This window comes from Meriones unguiculatus, chromosome 18, assembly GCF_030254825.1.
Source record: "Meriones unguiculatus strain TT.TT164.6M chromosome 18, Bangor_MerUng_6.1, whole genome shotgun sequence".
Lineage (NCBI taxonomy): Eukaryota > Metazoa > Chordata > Mammalia > Rodentia > Muridae > Meriones > Meriones unguiculatus.
The window spans coordinates 74698628-74715395 of NC_083365.1; the positions used below are offsets into that span (position 1 = coordinate 74698628).

At 44.7% G+C, this 16768-nt stretch overlaps 1 long non-coding RNA gene across 1 annotated transcript; it reads left to right on the plus strand.

Moving 5' to 3' along the window:
- Positions 1-205: 205 nt before the first annotated feature.
- Positions 206-9853, plus strand: LOC132649045 (uncharacterized). The gene is made up of 3 exons (XR_009587466.1): positions 206-472; positions 564-742; positions 7937-9853. It is a non-coding gene; the product is annotated as an uncharacterized LOC132649045 (long non-coding RNA).
- The last annotated feature ends 6915 nt before the right edge of the window (positions 9854-16768 follow it).

Here is a 16768-nt window from a genome sequence, read left to right on the forward strand (position 1 = left end):
TAAACTGTACTTTGCTTTATCTTGGGGACTTGAAGATCCAGGAACTAAGTTAGCCATTATTTTCTTACTTATGCTGTTTTTCTTTCCAGCTGGTTTTGGTTGCCTTTGCTCTGACTGTGATGTCAACTGGTTACTAAGCGGCTATAAAAAGCTGCAGTGTCCGTAGGTGGTGTTGGCTCATCCTCCCAGCCTGGGTGATCAGTCCCTTTCATGAAGGCTTCCTGCTTTCCAGACTGTCGGTCTCCCAGTTTTCCTTCTTCAGTTTTCCCTTAAAGCCTTAGGAACCTGTTTAGGTTGGCAGCTAAAGGTTGGAGATCTAGCTCAGTTGGCAGAGTGCTTGCCTGGGGTGTATGAAGCCCTTGTTCAGGTCCCCATATAAAGAGAGGGTGACGACACACATCTTCCATCCCAGCACTTGGGAGGTGGAGGCAGGAGGACTGGAGCTCAGGGTTGTCCTCACCTACAGTTTGAGGTCAGCTTGGGATACACTATACTTTGTCTCAAAAATAGATCAAGCTCTTCCTTGACCAGAGAAGGACAAATGCCTCTTCTCTTCCTTCCAGAGAAGGACAAATGCCTCTCCTCTTCCTTCCAGAGAAGGACAAATGCCTCTCCTCTTCCTTCCAGAGAAGGACAAATGCCTCCCACCTTTCCAAGGCTCAGAACTGACTTGGATTCTATACGACACATCTCAGATCTGCGTGTGCCCTGGTCACAATGGCTTCTCATTAAAATGCAAACGGTAGGTCGGGGGACTCGGGGTGGAGTGGAGACTAGATTTTTTTCTAACTTGCTGTGTGTTCAGCTTATGCTGCTGACCCATCCAACTTCACAATTGTGGGACTCAGTTCAATAGCGTGTGTGTGTGTGTGTGTGTGTGTGTGTGTGTGTGTGTGTGTTCAGAGGACTGTTTGGGAGAATGAATCAGTTCTCTCTTTCATCATGCAAATGCCACTAATAAAGCTCAGGTGGTCAGGTTGGCAGCAAATGTCCTTACCTGCTGGGCCTTCTAACCACCCCCCATCTTGCTTTTTGAGACATGCTTTCTCACTGAACCTGAAGTTCACCAATTAGACTAGGCTGGCTCACCAGCAAGCGTCAAGAAGCCACCTGGGCCCTTTCTCTGATGCTAGGTTACAGCCTAATGCTGTCATGCCTGCCTTATCTTTTAGGTGGGGATTGAAGTAGGTTCTTCGTGCTTTTATAGCAAGCACTTTCCTGACTGAGCCATCTTCCTAGCTTCCTTTTAGGAAATTTCTTTGGGGTGTAAAGCTTCCACATGTGAATCAAAAGCTAAGGCTTTCATATGCCCATTGCTCCCTGAAATGGGTCAGTATTGGGAAATGTGTTGTATTACTCTCTCACAAAGCCAGGGACTCTTTTAGGAGAGCTATTGAAGGGTTCTGTTGTGTTTTGGAGACAAGATCTTATGTGTCTCAGGCTGGCCTTGGACTTATTAAGTAGTGATGGACAACTTCAATCTTCTGTTCTTGATCTTCTACTCTACCAGCTGAGCTGCATCTCCAGGCCTGATCAGAGTTTAAGAAGGAGTTAACTTTGGAGGGCTTCTTGTCATCTCCTCAAAGACATTGTTGGTTGAGTGAAAGGGTAGATGGGGGAGGCTATGGTGAAGAAGGCAGGAGCTCACATTCCTGGTCTAAGTTATCACACTCCCTAGTGATCTGGCTCAGAGATTTTGAGGGGAGGGGGTTTGGAGAGATAGGCAATGGGGGCTTTGTCTCCAGGCTGGATTATTTTTCTCACAAAGTATAAGAATTCAAATATAGTTGAAGACCCCTGGGACTCATCCATCCCTTTCCAAAGGCCCCCATCTGGCCAATAGGAGAAATTCATATTCTTCCTATTAAGGTGACCAGAACCCTATTTCCAGCAGATGAATGACTCTGGCCTTATTATGCTTCTCCATACCTGGGTTACGCTCCAGAGGGTCTGATGTCGACACGCTGGGGAGAGCCCCAGCTCAGATGGTTTTTACTGATCCGTCGGTTTGAAATCCCCAGCATGCTCCAGCACATCCTTCCATTATCACCTCAGACCAGGCAGGTAGTCAGTTATTCAAGCATGTGCTGCCATCAACGTCGTCTTTATTTTTATTCTCTCCAGTGCCTGAAACAGTTAATTAACTGTCTGGGAATACAGCACTGAGGTACCTTGGGTCCCGTTTCTCCCAGAGCTTAGTCTTTTGATCAAAGTAGGTGCTTGAAAGTGCTTGCAGGGTTGAATTGGCTGTCCAAAGAATGATAGCAATTTAAGTTAAATTGAAGTTCATTCAAGATGTTTTCCCTCAGTGCTTTGACATCAAGCAGTTCAGTTTTTCCACTTAAATTCACTATGTAAATGTGAGTTAATTCTCCTTTTCTTAGTTCCCAGTCCTTCAGGATGGGGCTAATACCAGCCGTGTGTTTAATATTTTACGAACTATAAATGTGATAACTGTTTATCACTGGCTTCTTAGAAGGTATAATGGATTATTACTTTCTTATTGTGCAAGTATCACCATGTGTTAACAATTGTTATGATGAACAGCACAGTTTTTGCCCAGGATTAATGGTTTGGTTTGAGATATATATATATTTTTTGCAATGTCTATTTTCTTTTTCTGTTGAAATTTGAGACAATGTTTGTATAACTTTGATCCTTTTAACCATCATGCTCATCTTTCTGTTTAATCTAACTGCATCTATTCTGGGCTCCTTGATTCAAACTGCCCTCTCACCAGCTAGCCTGGCATATTCAGCAATGAATGACAAGGTGGAAAATGAGGACAAACATTTGAGATTTTACTCTGTATGTTGTGACCTGCATGGATCTGTAATTACACATAGGAACATATGTGCACACACACGAAGACTAAGAAAACAAAGATGAATTACCCTCTTATTCTCGGTTTCCCCCAAACATTCCCTTCTCTTGGTTGTTGTGACAGAAGGGGATGGGTTTCCAGGCTGTCTACTCTCCTTAAGATCCACAGTGCACTTCATCTTCCATCTTATGCTTTTCAAGTATTATGAGCTGGCTAGAGGGAGATCATGTATGATATATTACATTATTAAAGTGTTTTAGACGTTGCAAAGGTCTTTTACTTAAGTAGTCTCAACTTGTCAGTCCTAGAGTCCTTGTATTAGAATTGACCATATATTTCAAAGCTAGTTTTTAAGGGGAGAATGACTGTTTTATTCTTGTTTATTTGTTCATTTGTTTACTTATTAACTTGTCTAACGACTTGAGTGTATATGTGTGCACATATACACATGGGTACATGTATGTCTAGGTGGAGATGCACGTATGTATGCATGTATTTGAAGGCCAGAGGACAACGTTCAGTCCTCATATCTTGTCTATATTATCACTGTCATTTTATTTTTAGATAGGCTCCCTCAAAAGCTTGAAACTTACCAAGTAGGCTAGCTTGTCAGGTCAGTGAGCCCTGGTAATCTGCCTGTGTCCACCTTCGCAGTGCTGGAATTGCAAGCACGGGCCCTTATGCCTGGCTTTATACATGAGTGCTGGGATCCATCCCTGTTCTTCCCGCTTGCTGGCAAGCTCTTTACAGAATGAGCAAGCCATCCATCCCTGCAACCCCTGTTAAGATGCTCATTTGATGCTTTCCTAGTTTAAGCCCTCCAATAAACCTAAAAGCCATCTCTGTGGGTGGGGAATGTACGCTGGCCAGAATAGCAAGCTCTTTGAAGGAATGGATACATTTCTCATGGAATGTCCACAGGGCTCAGGTCACTAGGTATCCAACGAGCAAGCAAATATACAGTGAGAAAGAACTTCAGTATTCTATTATTTGAATAACCACAACAGAAATGATTCCCACTTTAAAAGTTTGAACTTGTTCAGTTCTCAGCCAAGCTGTCAATTGTAGTCATAAACAGTTGCAGATTTGAAGACATAAACCTCCCTCTTTAGGGACTCAAGTGTTTGTGTTGGGGTGGGAAGCTTTGGCTTTACAGGAGGAAAATTCTTGGCTGAGGTCTTTGAAAATATGGATGTGCTTTCAAACTGTATGTATGAAGGATTTGGAAAGTCTTGACACTGAGACACGGGGATCGGAGGGGCGACTGAGGACGCACAAGCAGGACCCAGCCAAGAACCCCTGCTCACGTGTTCACATGAAGGCAGAGGACAGACCTTCTGGATGTCTAACTTGAAATTCACTATCAGTGAGTGGCTTCCCATAAGACCTCGTTTCCAAGGTCTGTCTTGTTTGCATAGGGACGGTGTGGCAGGGAAAAGGGTTCTGAGATTGAACCTTTTGAAACTCTAACGGTAGTTATGTTTATGTAAACATGAGGACACCTCTGCCATTAGATGAGCCAGGCAAGTGTCTCCCACCACAGTTGGCAGAAAAGACACAGCTTTTCTGTGTATAAAGCACACCATTGTTTGATGCTTTGTCTCTTTCTGAGAGCAATTATCACCCCACTGTCTGAATCAGTCTTTGTGCTGTCCCTCGCTCTGCTCTTTAGAGGGGAACGATGGAGGCTGAATGGAGGCTGAAAAGAGAGGAGCCTCTCCTTCCCTAGTTCCCGAGGGACCACCTAGAAGTCACTGTGTTCCACAGAACTGAATATACATCTCCATAGACTTAAAACTAAGCAGATGATAACCCCAGTGCTGGTGTGGCAGAAACAGGGCTCACTGGCCAGCTCTATTAGGTGAGCCCTAGACCAGTGAGAAACCTTGTCTCAAACAAAAACAAGAATGAAAAAACAAAACTGAAAAACAAAACAATACCCAAGACTGACTTCTACACACACACACACACACACACACACACACACACACACACACATACACACACACGAGAGAGAGAGAGAGAGAGAGAGAAAGAGAGAGAGAGAGAGAGAATGAAATTGACATAGGAAGGGTTTGCTGGGAAAATTTAGAAAACTGCTTTGATGTTTTTGAGATCAGAGCCAAATGGGGGAGGGATAAGAGACAAATTATATAACAACAGAAGGCTAATGACGTCACTGTTCTGTCTCACACTGTCCTTGTAGGAAGTGATTAATCAAAGATATTTCAGTTCCATTGAACTGTCCGTTCTCCTGACCTTCACTTTAGTAAAAAGGTTTATTTTTGTTTTATGTATATAAGTTGTGCATGTATGTGTGTATGTAGGCACATATAGTGCCTGGGGAGGCCGACAGAGGGCAGTAGAGCCCCTGGAAATGGAGTTACAGATGGTTTGAGACGTCGTTTGGTCGCTGGCAACTGAACCCAGGTCCTTGCAAGAGCAGTAACTGTTCTCAGCTGCTAAGCCGTCGCTGCAGCCCCTTCAGTTTAATTTTGCTGTATCAATTTACTAGTTTATTTTGTCACTGTCAGTTCCCAGGCTTGAGAATTTGGGTCAGGTTGGCTATTTAGCCTTGCCTACATGGAGAGTCAGGACAAGGACAGACCCTGTATCAAAAAGCAAGGAGGATGATGGTACCTGAGGAATGAGGATAATGACATCTAAGGTTGACCTCTGGTCTAACACACACACACAAACACACACACACACACACACACACACACACACACACACCACAGGAGACAGAGGGAGAGAGAGGGACAGACAGAGACAAAGAGAGACAGAAAGACCTGCAAATGTACTTTTTGCTTCCCTCTTCCTATTCATTTCTATGACTGAAGATCCAGACTCACAGACAACACTTCTCTCTCTCTGTGTGTGTGTCTCTCTGTCTCTGTCTCTCTCTCTCTTTCTTCTTTCTTCAAAGGCAGGGCTTCTTATAGTTAAGGCTGTCCTCAAACTCATTATGCAATACTCATTCTCCCTTCTCTTATGTCCAAATACTGGGATTAAAGGCATGAATTACTACTCCAAGTTTCTGCGGTGCTGGCGATTGAATCCAAGGCTTCATGCATGCTAAGCAAGCATTCTGCCAATTTAGCCACACGGTCTTTAGTGGGCCATTTCTACTTTGCTATTACACATAAAAGGCCCACAGTTTAGGTCCTTTTTTTTGAACAAGTATCACCTCAATACCTAAAATTGCTTCTGAAGTTTATTGAGACATCGAGGGTCAGAAATATGAGCTTGGCTGTTTGTCAGGCCTGACCTCTTGACCCTGGAGAGCAGCTGGTGCTTACAGCTGCCCCCACTGGAGGAGCCTTTTACTCAGAGGAGCTCCCTTTGATGGGCTCCTGAGGGAGGAGGGCGCCTCTGAATGGGTTTTTCTCTGAAGCCCCGCTAGCCCCTACCCTATGAAGAGAACAATGACAGGGAAGGCAAACTGCAGGGAAGGGGGGATTTGCAAGAACAGAAGCCACAAACAGAGGGAGGAAACCAGCGTCAGATCCTTAAGTTTCAGAAGCGATTCCTCCGCATTTGGAGTAAAGGCTGGAGGGCCCAGCTTCTGACCCACAGGGCAAGATCTTCTGGGCCGTGGGAATGGTTGCCAGCCAATGGTGATGCTTGAGCAGAGTGCAGGGTCATGTGTGGGCACAGCCAACTGGGAGGTGAGGTCAGAATCACCCGGGAGGGGGTGTGTGCCAGCTGCCCAAGCCCTCTCAGCTTTTGTCAGATGTATGCAGCCACACTGCTGAGCTAATCTGCTTCCCCTGGTAAGAGAGCTCATCAAAGGTAAACATTTCTTATTTTCTCCCCAAGATGTGATCCAACGTAAGACCCCAGTAAGCACCAGTTAAATGCTGCCACGGAGTCTGGCCCTGAGCTGCCATCCATTGCAGTTCTCCTCTGGGCTGTTAAGCTCTGTTCTGCCCCCTTTTGTGAGCCTGCTGGGGTGGAGGACTATGATCTATGTACATATATATGTACATGTATATATCTACCTATACATGTATACACACACATATATATTTCTCATTGCCTTTGGTATTCTAGAAACTAGGGGACTGCCAGGACTCGGGAGGCTGCTCCAACAAGTGTTCACAGAGCAAGCCTGAGACACAGACTTAGCAGGGTGGTTGCTTGGACTCTCCGAGCAGCACCTCATCTCACTGATTTTGTACAACCGCAGGATTACTAGAGAAGACTGTGCAGAAAGTTAAACATCCCTGCTGTGCGGAGCTTCTGAAGTCGTCATGAGCTCAGAGGTTTTCTGTGCACTGTGTGGCCTGGGGTACCGCCTGGAACTCGGTGATGACCCCCATGATATTTATTTCATGCAGCTTTAATTTTTGTATTAAAAAATACAGAAGCGGACCGAGGATGTGGCTGAGTTGTTCAGTGCTCGCCTAGGTTGCGTGGGTTTCATGTCAAAAACAGTCAGCAGCACGGGGGTGAGATCTTAGTGTTTGGGAGGTGAGGGCAGAAGGGTTAGGGGTCTAAGGTCATGGGCAAAATGGAGACTCCGTAGCCCCTGCTACCAGACTGGCTCTAGAAATCTCCACTTTGCCCATGCTGTGGTATATGTTACATGTTTCTTTTCTTACCATTTGGGTGTGAGGTTGCCTGGCCTCTGCCTAGGTTCTGAGAAGGTAGTGAATTCACACAGATGGCTGGGGAGGCTTGCTCTCTCCCCCTTAGATTGCAGCAGGAGGTCTTCTCCCGGAGAGCTCACCAGCACTGTGTGTGTGTGTTTATTTTTGGTTTATAGGTTATCTTACTGTTTCCTATTACCTCCCCTTGGCTTCATGCTGATTCCACCTCATGCCTTCACTTCCCAGCTCTGTTTTGACACCCAGTATGTAGCTGAGAATCTCACAATGTATTTAAAACATTTGTTTGACTTGGTTAGGTCAGCCTTCTTTTTTGTAGTGGAACACCAGGGAGAGGGGCATTTGGGCCTCAGTGACCTTAAAGTGTAGATTTGAGATGTCAATCTTTACTTTGTTGAAGTTTCCTCCTTAACTAATTTCCTTCCTTCTTTCCTTCCTTCCTTCCTTCCTTCCTTCCTTCCTTCCTTCCTTCCTTCCTTCCTTCCTTCTTTTTGTGTAGGAGGGTGGATGTGTGGAGGTCAGAAGACAACTGCAGCACACCTCCTCAGGTGTTCCTTACTTTGGTTTTAGAGGCGGGGTCTCTCACTGAGCCTGGAGCCTGCCGCTGGCTGGGCTAGCTGGCCGGTGAGACCCTGGGACCTTCCTGGCCTCTGCTGGGATTAGAGGCATGAGCATCACCATGCCTGACTTTCCGAGTCCGTGCTGGGAGTCAAATTCAGGTCCTTGTGCACACAAGGCAGGTACTTTACAAACGGAGCTTTCTCCCCAGCTTGACATCGTACACACAGGATGGACACACAGGACCTTTCTCTGCTCTCTCCTTGCCCACGTTTATGCTCTCTGGAAAGTCTTGGTGAAATCTCACAGCCACATGCTCCTCAGACACAGGAAACAGGGTCTCTGCACAATGAAGGACTGCAACATGGCTACAAACATTTCACGTGATTTTTCAAAACCATCACTAAATCCCACACTTCTGTACACAAAGTGATCTTGCCTGGGCAGCTGGGTGATAGGTGGAAGGACCAGGATCAAGAAAGGATCATTATGAGTTGGGTTCAGTGTGCCTGACAGAGTGACATTTTTGAAATCAGACACATGAAGGCTTGGCTCTTAGCCGATAACTGACCTGGCCTCTTCAAACCCCTACTTTCTTCGTCTCTAAAATGGGATCAGTACAGTGGAAGTCCAGCAAGGAGAAGAGGTACGTGAGAGACGCACATGCTGGCTGACCGTGGTGCAGGTGTGGCACTGGTCCTCCATGGCTTCTCTGGAGGTCACTGTGACTGTGGACCTTTTTGTCTGAAGTAAGCAGACAGCCATGTTGGAAGGACTGAGATGACAGGAATGAGGGAAAATGGGGCTGGAGAGATGCTCAGCAGTTAAGAGCACTGTCTGCTCCTCCAGAGGTTCTGAGTTCATTTCTCAGCACCCACATGGTGCCTCACAACCATCTATAATGTGATCTGATGCCCTCTTCTGGCATGCAGGTGTGCATGCAGATAGAGCACTCATACACAATAAATAAATAAAATAAATAAACAAATTCTTTAAACCAGAGTGAAGAAAGATGGGGGAGCTCATAAGGGCCGAGTGTGGCCTTGCTCTCTTCAGCTGAGCTTCAGGGATAACGATGTACGAAACTCTCACATCCAAGCTTCCTCCTGCTCTGGAGCGGCAGATACAAGAAGTAAAGGAAACTCAGAAGGAAATAGTAAATCCATGAAACAGATGGACAGTCTTGATTAAACATTCTATCTATCTATCCATCTGTCATCTATGTTATCTATGTATCTATCATTAACCCATATATCTGTTCATCTATCTTTAATCTTCTCTATATGAATCATGAAAATTTCTATATGTATTAATATAACAGTAACAGTTTTCATACCAAAAATGTTTTAAAATTTATTGTGCGTGTGTTTGTGTACCACATGCATGTGGCAACTTTGGAGAGCTGGGTTTTGCCTTCATCTTGTTGAAGCAGGGTTTCTCTTGTTTCTCCTGTTGTGCCATGTATTCTGGCTTTTATTTTTTTTCCTAGTCGTGGGTTCCAGTTTTTAATCTGGATTGCCAGGCTTGTGTAGCAAGTGCTTTTACCTGCTGGTCCCTGGAAATGTTTGATAATTATCTATTATCAAAAAGAGAAAGTTATTCTTCATGTCCATTTATGCATCCAGCCCTCCTCCCGGTGTGAGTGTGTGCTCATGGTAAGTTCACTGAATAGTGTGTGTGTGCATGACTGGCCCAGTAATGAAGACAAAGACCTCTGGAGTTATATAAAAATGTGCTGTGCTTGCAAGTATCAGCCATACACGCACAAGTGTGCTCATGTTCTGTGAACATGTGAGTGTGTGTGTTCATGAGCCTGCACTTGTGTAACCAGATGGATGAATACTGTTATATGTATATATATATATATATATATAAATGATGCCATGCACACAACAGATATTATTTGAAAGATATTTATTGGATGGAGGTGGAGAGAGAGGAAAGGGGAGAGGGAGAGGGAGAGGGAGAGAGAGGGAGAGAGAGGGAGAGAGAGAGAGAGAGAGAGAGGGAGAGAGAGAGAGAGAGAGAGAGGAGGGACCTTTTATCCTCGGCTCCTGGCAGCTGCCACCAATGATGACATCACAGGTGGCTAAGCAACCTGGGAGTGGGCTCGTGCATCAAGATTTGTGAACTAATAAATACCCTTTATGCACCCTGTTGATAAATTCTACATTTTACCTTCCTAACACTAATTTTACAATATTCAAGTATCAGTACACACACACACACACACACACACACACACACCAGTGACAAGCTTTATGTGGTTGTTACAATGAGTAGATCCTGTGTTGTATACAATGTTGTCTTGGTTGGTACCATTTTTGTGGAGATTAGTCCTTTGTACCTGGAATGCCACCAATTTGAACTATCAACAATTTATTACACTTGCTTGTTAGTTGAGTATATTTCAATGTTTTTATTTCTTAAATATTCTTATTCCTATCATAGTTTTTACTCAAATATCACTTCTTATGAAACCATTTTACAAGCCCGCGGCATCCAGGCAAACAGACTTGTGGAAGGTTTAGGAAGGGACGGAGCTCGGTTAGTAGAGTGGTTGCTTAGCATGCGTGAAGCCTGGCCTTGAACCCCAGCCCTGCTTAACCCAGGCATGGTGAGACGTAACTCAGCGGGTGGAAGCAGGATCAGAAGTTCAAGATAACTCTTCTTGGCTACATGGAAAGTCAGAGCCAGGACCAGACTGAACCATATGAGACTCTGTCTTACGAGAGAGAGAGAGAGAGAGAGAGAGAGAGAGAGAGAGAGAGAGAGGAGAGAGAGAGAGAGCAAAAAGTGCTTCTATTTGATCCTGGTATAATTGTTGTAGGAATGATAGTTCTTACTCTTTTATTAAATATTTTCCAATCGTTCTTAGCAAGTATCTCTTCAGAGATCATGTTTCTCTAGTGTCTGCAGGAAATTCTGAAAGTACATGCAGGGATGTATTTAATTGGCATCTAGATGTACAGAAATGAGAAATGATACAGAAAAGAAAACAACCGATGATGTGACCAGGAAAGCCTGGATGGGTATCTCAGCCCCGCTAGCATGAGGGCTGCGGTGGTGTCAGTGCAGTTGTGGGACGAGGGATTAGTACCGATCAGCCACAAAACAGACCACCCAGGCAGACATGCTCATTCTTGTAAAACGCAATGGAAACTCAAATTAATTTCTCAGGAGAGTATCAGCTCTTTTGTGTTGAGGGAACAAACAGTGGGTCAGAAATGTATAAAATCCAGCAGCTACCGCTTGACTCTGCACTGGGACTCACAGCGTGGGGAAGCAACCTCCTGGCTCCACAGAGGGTGAGACACAGAGCAGAAGGCCGAGGGGCAGGAGGGGTGCTTTTATTGAAGGCTGTCTTTTAGGCTTCACTGATCAAAGAGGCCCAGCCGGATCCTTTTAAGTCATGGAGATGGAAGAGGGCCAGAGTTCAGGCTGAGGGAAGCATCGCTGAATCTTAGGAGTTTTGCCAGCAACAGCGATTCCTGAGTTCTATGTGCAGTGGGAAGTGGAGAGGACACTGTGAATGCATGCAAAGATCCACCACAACGAGGCTGGATGAACGACTCGGGATGGATTCATACAACAGAATGATTAGGGATTAAAGCAGGACTGCAGATATTCATGGTGGGATTGCCAACTACAGTGTTGGGCAAGAGCGGAAACCGAAGGAGGTGTGTGGCGTAAGTCCATGCTTGCAAAGGAAATATAAAACAGGGCTGAAAAGATGGCTCAGCTGGCAAAGTGCCTGCTGTGCAAGTATGAGGGACCTGGGTTCAAATCCCCGGAAACCACAAAACAAACCAAGGCGCAGCAACACACGCCTGTAACTCCAGTGCAGAGAGTGGGGTGGAGAGGAGATGCAGGAAGATCCCTGAAGGTCACTGGCCTGTCAGAACCCATGAGCTCCCGTTAGCAAAACAAGCTCTCCAACATAACCCCCCCAAAAAAACAAAAACAAACCAATTACCCAACCAACCAACCAACCAACCAACCAACCAACCAAAATAAAACAAAACCAAGATAAAAACAAAAGACAAAGAAGCAGTTGAATGTCACCCAGAGCTGACCTCTCCTCTCCACACCTACATGTGTGCACATGTACCTGCATCATGTATATACACATACAGGCTCTATAACACATGTGTACCACTCACACATATTCTAAACTAACTGAAAGCAGATAAAATGCAATGCTGTAGATTATGTATCCAGTTGTGTACGGACACAAGCATGCCTGCTGAAAATGTTTCACAATACAGGAGACTAATAAAAAGGCCCTGGTTATTTTGGGGGTGATGGGAAGGGAGATGTGAACACGGAAGGGGTACACATGAGATGTCAGTTTTATTAGTGTCTTCCCAGTGGGGAGTTGATACACAGGTATTTCGTTATATCACTCTAGCTTTTGGTAACTCTTAGCATTTCATGAGGACTTGCCCTTCCCTGCCTTATCTCCCAACTGCAGCAAGAACCAACATGGATGTTTGCTCACTAAGGAAATCAGGGAGGGAAAGCGATACACCATCTTGCGAGAGTGCTTAGTACACATTTGCTAAAATTAATGAAGTGTGGGAAAGAAAGCCAACAGACCCAGAAAGCATTAGGGAAGGCAAATGAGATGAAGGGGATTGGGGTGAAGAAAGTTGGGATCCAGTGCTGTGTGGAAAATACAGGAAGAAAATACTCACTGAAGAACAGTGGGTCAGCTGAGCACTGGTGCCCATGAAATCAGACACAGGCTCTCTTTCCTCAGCCAAGAATCCTTCCTGCCAGAAGTAATCTAGAAACGTCTTGTCATAATGCCTTAAGTGATTTTCTGAGAAACTGTTCATACGCAAGAAAAAGGGAGAAATGGAGTTTGCCTCTATAAAAATTATTATTTCTTTGTGTGTGTGAGCGTGTATGTAAGTGTTTATGTGTATACAGGTGCATGCGCATTTGTGGAGTAACCTCAGTGCTTTCCTCAGGAGCCGTCTGGCTGGTTTTGAGGCAGGGTCTCTCTGGACTCGGAGCTTGCTGATTAGGTTGGACTGGCCAGCCAACCACAGGATCCTCCTGCCTGTGCCTTGCCAGCTGCTGTCACAGCTGGGCACTGTCTTGTCTGACTGTGTCTGTGCGTCCAGGCGCTTGTGTGCTCTGTGGAGCCATCTCAGCAACCCCCGCTCTTTAAGCTAAGCCTTTCAGTCATTTCCATGAAGTTCACTACGAGGTTTTCATTTTTTTCAGTATTTTCCCTGTGATCTCCACAGTGGCAAACAATGTTTTGAGATTTTTTTATACACAATAGGTTTCCTTATGAGATTTTCATGAATGCGTATAAAGTCCTTTGATCATTTCTTCATAGCCACTCCACATTACTCTCTCTTATGTCTTCCCTCCTCCCATTCTCCCTTCCTCTTCAATTTCTACTCTCAGGGGCATACAGAATGCTTAGTATTCGGATTAATGATTGCTTCAATATTAATTATTGACACATAATGAGAACCACACCATATGTCTTTGTTATTGTTGTAACTGATTATTAGTATTATTATTAATTATTCTACGATTGCATAAGAGCCAAAGTTAACCTGTAAGCCCCACTCCCCCAGGACAGATACCTTCTGGAATGTTGGAGGCTGTGGTTCTCAGGAATTTACAAGTCACATGTATTTGCTTCCCTAAACAGGTTTGTTTGCACTGGAAGAGCTTGATTGGATGCCTGTGGGAGGTGCACAGACAGAAAATATGTCAGGATGCATGCTTGTCCCTGATTGGACCTGATGGGAAATACAGCAGCCTGTGCTTTTGCCTTTTTTAGCCTCTGTAGAATGTGACTTGCGGCCATTTCCAGAGTGCACCTGCCTGGCTAGGATTTAGTTAAAGCTTCTAATTTGGCTCAAAACTGTGGAACTGGTTTCTGTCTCAAATCATAGAGTTAACAATTGAAACCAGGGCCTTCAGCATACAAGGCAGAATTTCACTTCTATGTCTCAGCTATAGCTCCGTCCTATTATCACTGCTATTATTATTATTATTATTATTATTAATTGATTGATTTTTATCTGCTTAGGTGATTTACTCTCCTAAACTGTGAGAGCATAAGTAGAGTTTCCATTAGCAGGAAAATGTTCATTGTAAACTTTTGCCTAAAACCAGCTACTCATCGTGGTTTGCTAAGAGTTCCTTCAATGTTCAGCAAGTGCTGTGAATGAATCAGACAAATTCATTTTTAACTGTCCATGGAGGACCTTGTGATTGTCATTTGGCCTTGGCTGAACGAGTCCGGGGCAGATGGACACTCTCTTCGCTCCACTCAGGATGGCCTTAGTCCTGGACGAAGCACAGAAAATCCTGGCACTGAACAGCTTTCTGTCTGTGCTTCATTTTGTTATTTTATTCAGTTGGAAATCAATTTTTATCATGTCCTCTTCCTCCTCTGTGGCCAAGACTTTTAAAGGCAGTTTCAAGGAAGGAAATGCAAAGCAGCTAGAAATGGTTCTGCTAGCCAATGGCCCAGCGCCTTTAGCTTTCTAGGGTGAAAGCAGAGTGGAGGAAATGAAATCCCATCTTCTTGCTCATGACCTTGTTTAGGTTTGCATCCTATTTTGATCAGAGGGTGAAGTGGACCAGACCTGTTTCAGCCATTATCACTTTTTGTTTTCAGATTGGAAGGGCCTGACAGAGGCTTTAATTAGGGAGAAAGGAGAAAGAGGAAGGAAAAGAAGAGGAAGATAAAATAACAGTTAAGATGTCTGAGAAAGCCAGGCATGGTGGTATATGAATCCCAAAACTATAGAGGTAGAAGCAGGTGTAACTCTGTGAGTTCCAGGCCAGCCAGCACTACATAAGGAGACCCTGTCTAAAAACCAAACCAAACCAACCAACCAAAAAAACCCAAAACAAACAAAAAGATTTCTGAAGAAGTCATTAAGAAATTATTCTGTATTTCCCTAAAATCACTATAGTACATTTAAATCTGTGTGCACATGTCCATGTGTAGCTTAAATTAAATTTACATGCTGGGTGACAGTGTTCTCCCTAAGAGCCACAGACTCTAGCAAAAACCCTAACACCAGGCATGAGAAGCCCCCTGTTAGGTTGTTGGTTAGGACTGTTCAAGAGATTCCCAAAACATTACAGGCATTGCTGTTGCCATTGGTTGAGCCCTGGAGGTGGAAGGGAAGTCCTTATTGCTGAAGACACCATGCACTTCAGACGCAGGGCCCAGATGGGCTGAATTAGATCTGACCTGAAAGCCTCCTCCCTGAAAACTAGTTCTCATGGCACAAGAAAGTGCCACACAAGCTTCCAAGAGACAGAATCAACCAGTAGTCTTGCCAACCTACGATTCCTATGAACTGCAATGACCAGCATGGCATGATAAGCCTCAGGGTATAAGAGTGGCATGCATACTTTGGCAGTAACCAATAGCTCTCTAGTTGGCCCATTCAACAAGATGGAAATCATGTCTAAGAAGTCATAGAACTTGGAGGAGAACCTACAAGTGCCACTTTACTAAGCCAGCACAATCCCTAACTACGTTCTCAATGTTTACACCTACAGATAACTGTAGTTTCACCCCTCATCAAAGAAACTTCTCTGCAACAGAGAAGACTATTACAGAAAACTGGAACTGATCAAAATGTAGAGAAGAAGTGATTGTGTGGTGCCCAGGCCCAACTGATAGATACATCTGGAAGACAACTCCTGCGCCCAAGGCTCAGGGATCACTGTGCAAAAGGGGGAAGAAAGATTGTAAGAGCCAGAGGAATAGGAAGTTTGCTGTGAAACTGTGTTTCCTAGAAGTGCCAGAGAGGGTGCGCCTGTGACATCTCATACACATGGCTGCCTAGGCAAGACCCGAACAGGATGACATCAATCAACAGGCTAATATGGAGGGAGGAAATCCCATGGGGTCTCAGCCCTAGACAAAGAGCTACTGGTAACTAAGAAATGCGGAGAGGAGGAGAAAATGTCTTCCTCATGGATGAGCCTCCCATCTGCTTATTAACACCAAGTGGTCAGCCCTGAAATCACATACAGACAAGTAGCATGTGGACTGAAAAGGTTGGAACTCATATCCTTATTTTGGCATTAGAAGCACACTACCCAGGGAACCACCTCTTCAGCCTCCGTCCCAGCAGGATTTTATAGGGTGCTATACCACAGGGTGGAGGATGAGCACGATGACTGAAACAGTCTCACGTCTTCTGGCATGGCCTCCCTTTTCATGCAGCTTGTCTTTCAGTTAGAAGTAGTTCATTTTGTTCATGTCATCACCGAGTCTGGTAAAGGCTATTATCTTGGTCAGGGTTTCTATTGCTGTGGTGAAACAGCATGGCCAAAAGGCAAGTGGGGAGGAAAGGGTTTATTCAGCTTACACTTCCACATCGCTGTTCATCTTAAAGGAAGTCAGGACAGAAACTCAAACAGGACAGGTATCTGGATGCAGGGACTGACACTGAAGCCGTGGAGAGGCTGCTTGTTCCTGTGGCTTTGCTCAGCCTGCTTTTTTTTTTTTAAATAGAACCCAGGACCACCAGCCCAGAGATGGTACACCCACTATGAGCTGGGCCCTCTGCCGTCAATCACTAATTAAGAAAATGCCTTACAGGTCTAAGTTATGGAGGTATTTTCTTAATTGAGGTTCCCTCTTTTCAGAGGACTCTATCTTGCATCAAGATGATATAAAACTAGCCAGGACAGCTATGTTTGTAATGCAGAAGAAATGTATACAGACATACGTATCTGTATTCTTGCAGTATTTCCTTGCCATCATAGG